The sequence below is a fragment of the Piliocolobus tephrosceles genome, chromosome 17 (assembly GCF_002776525.5).
Source record: "Piliocolobus tephrosceles isolate RC106 chromosome 17, ASM277652v3, whole genome shotgun sequence".
Lineage (NCBI taxonomy): Eukaryota > Metazoa > Chordata > Mammalia > Primates > Cercopithecidae > Piliocolobus > Piliocolobus tephrosceles.
The window spans coordinates 43,797,874-43,804,243 of record NC_045450.1 but is presented as its reverse complement, the minus strand read 5'-3'; the positions used below and the strand labels follow the sequence as shown (position 1 = coordinate 43,804,243).

The window sequence follows — 6,370 nt, the reverse complement described above, 5'->3', positions numbered from 1 at the left end:
TAGATAGATAGATAGATAGATAGATAGATAGATAGATAGATAGATAGGATAGATAGATGATAGATGGATGAATGGATAATAGATGGATGAATGAATGGATTGATGGATATTCTCTATCTCTCTATATCTCTATATTTCTATATATCTCTTATTGTTCCTGTTTCTCTGGAGAATCTTAATACACCCTTTTTTTTTTTGCTTCAAACTTCCATGTGCATGAAACTCTGTAATATGTGAGAAACACATTTACCCCTTCTAGTTATAAGCAGTCATCACCAACACTTAAGTAACAGGATAAAAAGTACACCGGTGATTGGACCTCCGAGGAATATTGGCAGATGCCAAAGCTAAAGCATTTATCAAAAGAAACACCAAGATTAAGTATCATAATGGAATTTGCCCTAATCAAATAAGGTCTGCATCCAAAGGCTAGTAGCAAGTTCTCCACAGAACCAAGCAAGAGAAACAAGGAGTAAAGAGGGAGGACAATCACGTGCATGTGTGTGAGTTCTTGGAGTGATGCTCTTGAAGGCCTTGAATCTCACCGCTGAAAAATACCTTTTATATCCTCATTTCCAGTCATTAGAAAATTAGCAGCTGTTCATTTTAAGAAATCCCCTAATAAATCACTGTTTGTGAGGCCCTAAAAGCACTATTTTCTTTGTTCTGATGGAGAGAAGCATCAGAATTCAATGGATATCGCCTCAACAAGTACAGAATAGATGTCTCCCATGGTTTTGACCTTGCAGTCTCCAAAAGAGTAGGCCATCTTAATGTTTTCCAAAATTATACTGAGGAAGAAGTTGTCACATTAGAACTTGTTAATGCACTTGCTATCAAAGCTGATACATAAAGAAGTGTCAGATCAAGAGTCAAAGTTTTTACCCAAATCACAAAGATTCTGCAATATCCCACTGAGCATTTTGCATCTGGTTACTCTCAGAAAGAAGACTATTTTTCCCATTTAGAGTTATAATAGATAATATTTTCTGCATTGAGGTATAATTGTCAAATCGCATCACATTACACTATTATATACATATTGGAACATTCTTATTTGTTTAAAAATACAATGTTTTGCTCCTATCGGAATGACAGCTTTCAGTCAACAGAAGAGAAAAACATTAAAGTTTTAGAATTTATTCTTTAAAGCATATAGTCATTAAAATTGAGGCATAGAAAGAAAACTGATGGGGTCAAATCTTCTCTTATGCCAACAATGACGAGTGAACAAATAAAAAGGAAAATTACAGGATTGTACAAGTGAAATACATGACACAAGTTCAATACAAATCACAGAAATTTGAAGCAAGAGTGGGATAGCACAGGAAAAAAAATTCATGTGTGATTTAATGCTTAATAAAATGTGCATCACTTGACTTTGAAGACAACCATGATTATTCGCACAAATTTAAAATATTTAAAGACAGGGCCCATGGAGGATGAGCAACACAAGCCTGTCTTTAATTTCTGAGTTAGTTTATGTTTTTATTTTATTTCAGCAGATAAATAGCCTAAATTGATTATAACAAGAAAATGAAGAGATTAAGCCTTAGCTACTAGACTTAAATGCATCTATTCTTAAAAAGTTATAAAAAAAAAAAGACAGTTTGGGTAGTTTTAGAGCGTTTTTTGAATGACTGACAAAAACTCAATTTTTACTAAAAATCCCTGAATAATTGAGGAAATGTTATTTAAAAGTTATTTTGATCACTGGTTTTGTTCTCAACACAGTTTCATGGGAAACAGAATAGAGAGAAAGATAGATGCAATCATCCCACAGTGTCCACGGAGGATTGGTTCCAAGATCCTTGCAAATACCAAAATCTGCAGATGCTAAAGTCTCTGCTATAAAATGACATAGTATTTGCATATAACCCAGGCACATCCCCCTGTATACTTTTAATCATCTCTAGATTACTTATAATACATAATATAATGGAAATGCTATGAAAATTGCATTATATTGTACTGTTTAGGGAATAATGACAAGAAAAAAATGTCTGTACAAATTTAGCACCATTTTTTCCCTCAAATATTTTAGATCCATAGTTTGTTCAATGCATGTATGTGGAATCCATGGCTATGGAGGAACAACTGTATGTAGTTTTGTACATAGGAGCCACTACCTGAAACATTGTATGTAACCTGGATCTAGCTTTGATGGAGAACACAAGTGAGGCAGCTATGTTCTAACTGAGGCAACCTTATGGGAGAGTTGGCTCCTGTGTTTGGCTGCTCATGCGTTGCTATAAAGAAATACCTGAGGCTGGGTAATTTATAAAGAAAAGATATCTAATTGGCTTACAGTTCCACAAGCTTTGCAGGAAGCATAGTGGCGATGTCTGCTTGGCTTCTGGGGAGGCTTCAGGAAGCTTACAATTAGGGCAGAAGGCAAAGTGAGAACAGGCAGGTCACATGGAAACAGGAGCAAGAGGAGGTGGGAGGTGCCACATACTTTTAAACAGCTAAATCTCATGAGAACTTAATCACTAGTGGGAGGAAAGCATCAAAGGGATGGTGTTAAGCCATTTATGAGAGACCCTCCCCCATGAGCCAATCACCTCCTACCAGACCCCAGCACCAGCACTGGGGATTACATTTCAACATGAGATTTAGGTGGAGCAAATATCCAAACTACATCAGATCCCATGGATTTCTAAGTGAACAGATGTATCTAAACAAGAACAATAGCATTGAGTTTTAGGATATTTGCTGAATACTTAATATTAAGAACATTAATACCATATATTCTTATTTATATATTTATATATTTTAACATCTTATTTTTTTAATTTATATGCTATAATTTCTCCTATAATGTAGCAACATCATGAGATTAATGAAAATTCTGGCTGGCTTATTTATTCTGTTAGTCCATATTATATACTTTATATTTAAGGAATAATTATAATTAGGCTAATAATAGGCTAGGAGTTTTAATAACAATTTATTTACAAGGTGTCACAAATGCCATACAGTGGGCTGTTTAATATGCACTCGTTCACCTACCGTATTTTCTCCTAACAAAAATCCTGTAAGATATAAAAGCTTTAAAAGAAGCACTAGGCTCTTATTGGTCCCATTGCTCTTTCCTACATTTTAAAGAAGGATGCTTATCTGAACTGCTCAAACTCTAGAACAGTTTAACGTGTCACAGATTAAGAGGCTGGAGATTTCACAGCAGTGAAAATATCAAGCATACCACTGAGTACTCTCTTTTAACACATGTGGCTAATTACAATGGGGATACTGAGAGTCACCTAAGTCATGTTTAAACCACCACATTTACAACTGCTTTTCCCCTTTCCTCTCTTGGGCCTGCTCATACTTGAGTGACAAGAGCTATGATATGTGTTTTAGCTATAGTGTGATATGGAGATATAACTTCTCCAGGTAAAAAGAGTCCTCCAAGGGAATTTGAAATGTGCGATTGGGACTAAATCTCCAACCAGTAATAGCGTATTTGTATGCCTTACTTGTGCCAGAAATCTGCAAGGAAGGAAGAATTTCTAGGAAGCTGTATTCCTGGAGATTTCTACCACTGTATCTCCAGACAACTTCCTATCTCCAAGAAGACAGAATTCCTACGATATTTTCCCATCCTTCCTTTCCTGAATGAAGAGAGCAGTCTTGAGTCATATATATATATATTTTTTTTTTTTAATTTTATTTTACTTTAAGTTCCAGGATACATGTGCAGAACGGGCAGGTTTGTTACCCAGGTAAACATGTGCCATGGTGGTTTGCTGCACCTATCGAGCTGTCACCTAGGTATTAAGCCCCGCATGTATTAGCTATTTGTCCTGGTGCTCTCCCTGTCCTCCCTGCTTGAACTATATTATTTACCTTCTTTACATTTGACTTGTCTCTTATTTTGATAGACGATTTATAGGCCTTAAGAGAGGCCCCTGTCCTTTTATTCATGATAGAATTAAACAGTTGAGAAAACACATACTCACACGTATGTAATCATGACACAGAAACTTTCTCATCCTTTGTTTATGTGGCTAAATTAGCCATTCAAATCAGTTTTCAAAGCATCCAGAAACACCTACACATAATTACATAAACTATTGTCAATACTAAGGAAAATGCCAAAGATCTACTGAGATACTTTGTGCAAATAACAGAATGTCAACTCCGTAAATAATTTAGAGAAAAAATAAATTCAAGTAAACAAAAATATGACAACGTAAATGAGCAGTGACCAACTGATCATTTTACTCAGCAGTTGGTGAAAATTTTTGGATTTGTGAGGAGTTCATTATTATTTGACAGACAACTTGTTCGCCATTATTTATATGCAATATTTGAGAAGATAAATTGTGCATATTGTCATCCTAAAGGTACAAGGAATTTCTCTCTTCTTCACTCCATCCCTCAAATATTTTATTCCACTTATTTTTTTTTTCTTTCTTCTTTGATATTTTTTAACAAAGTGCAGTGGGATAACTTTTTTAGGCCAATTATTAGATTGGTTGGTGCAAAAGTTATTGCACCAACCTAATAGATCTGAGTTCAATTCCATGTGAGATATTTATTAAATGTTTGACCCTGAGAAAATTTTTTAATTTCTCAAATTTCCTCATCTATACAATGGGGATGCTTACAAATGCTACTTTCAAATAAGTTTGTTGAGACAGTTAAATGAACAAATACAACATTAAGATGCTCAACAAGTGCTGGGTTCCTTCCGGACTTAAGACTTCAAACAAGGCATGAAAAAGCTACAGAGATTTTTAGGGAATGCTTGCTATTTTTAAACAACTAAGTCTAGTAACAGACTATATTCAAATAATTAACTTTTGTTATTTTCAAATACAATTATTGCCACCAAAATATGAAGGCTGCTCTTCAATCGTGTCGGCCCCTTTTGGCATTGGGTTCTTTCTTGCCGTTGGGTTTTTTGTTTTTTTTTTTGTTTTTTTTTTTTTCCCTGTACCCTAGAACAGAGACCATTGTTCTTAACTGACAAGTCCACGCTACCCTTGTCAATATTCACCATTCTAATACATATTCCCTTGAATATATGTTCTCTGTTAATTCAGAAATGTGGGAAGTTTAAAGGAATTAACTAAACAGTAATATTCATAAAGACATAGATTGTGATTTTTTAATTTATTGTTGGGAAATAACGGTTATTTCAATAAATTTGGGCTGAAAAACCAAATGTCTGCCTTGTTCTCAACACTCTATTAGAAGGTGACCATGTGTTTTCTTGGTCAATCCTCCAAAATGCACTGATATTGAAATAGAAAGACCAACTTACACAGAGAAAACTGAGGTTCAGAGATATTTACATTGTGTGTGTATTACTTTTTTCCTTATTTGTATTAACAAACACAGGGACAGAGATGTTTATTGATTTGTCAACATTTCATATATACTAAAAGACTGACTTGGTGTTTATTTCATATGTACATATGATCCCAAAATTCCTGTGCTATCTACTTTAGCATCATCTCTTCCTACATGAAACTGAGTTTATCACAAGATTTTAAAATGTATTAATAATGCATTAGTAACATTTTTTATGAGCTTCTGTCAGAGAATAATGATAACAGGTTGGGCATCTCCACTTAAAAGATGAAGTAATTGTGCTCACTTCGGCAGCACATATACTAAAATTGGAACGATACAGAGAAGATTAGCATGGCCCCTGCACATGTATGACATACAAATTCATGAAGCGTTCCATATTTTTTTAAGAAAATGTGGAATATATACACCATGGAATACTATGCAGTCATAAAAAAGGATGAGTTCGTGTCCTTTGTAGGGACATGGATGCAGCTGGAAACCAGCATTCTCAGCAAACTATCCCAAGAACAGAAAAGCAAACACCGCATGTTCTCACTCATAGGTGGGAATTGAACAATGACATCACTTGGACACGGGAAGGGGAACATCACACACCGAGGCCTATTGTGGGGAGTGGGGAGGGGGGAGCGATGGCATTGGGAGTTATACCTGATGTAAATGACGAGTTGATGGGTGCTGATGAGTTGATGGGTGCAGCACACCAACATGGCACATGTATACATATGTAACAAACCTGCACGTTGTGCACATGTACCCTAGAACTTAAAGTATAATTTTAAAAAAGATGAAGTAATTATAATAAAGAACATCTATAATAATCATCATTATCATCAATATTCTCAGCTTCTATACAGTTCCTACAGCTTATACAAACTTTACACATTTTTTCAGAAATATTAAAACCAGACCCTGTTCTTAAAAATTTGCCCTGTGTCACATGACTATTCTCTGTGATTCTGAAAGCCCTCCATAAGAAGTTTGTTATCCCCTAAAAAGTGTTGGCATTGTTTAAAAGGAAGGTACGTAGGCTGGACATCATTTGAGT

General features: G+C 35.1%; 1 non-coding gene across 1 annotated transcript; it reads left to right on the top strand.

Moving 5' to 3' along the window:
• The first annotated feature begins 5,600 nt into the window (after nt 1-5,600).
• Nucleotides 5,601-5,707, top strand: LOC111541486. The gene has a single exon (XR_002731264.2). It is a non-coding gene; the product is annotated as a U6 spliceosomal RNA (small nuclear RNA).
• The last annotated feature ends 663 nt before the right edge of the window (nt 5,708-6,370 follow it).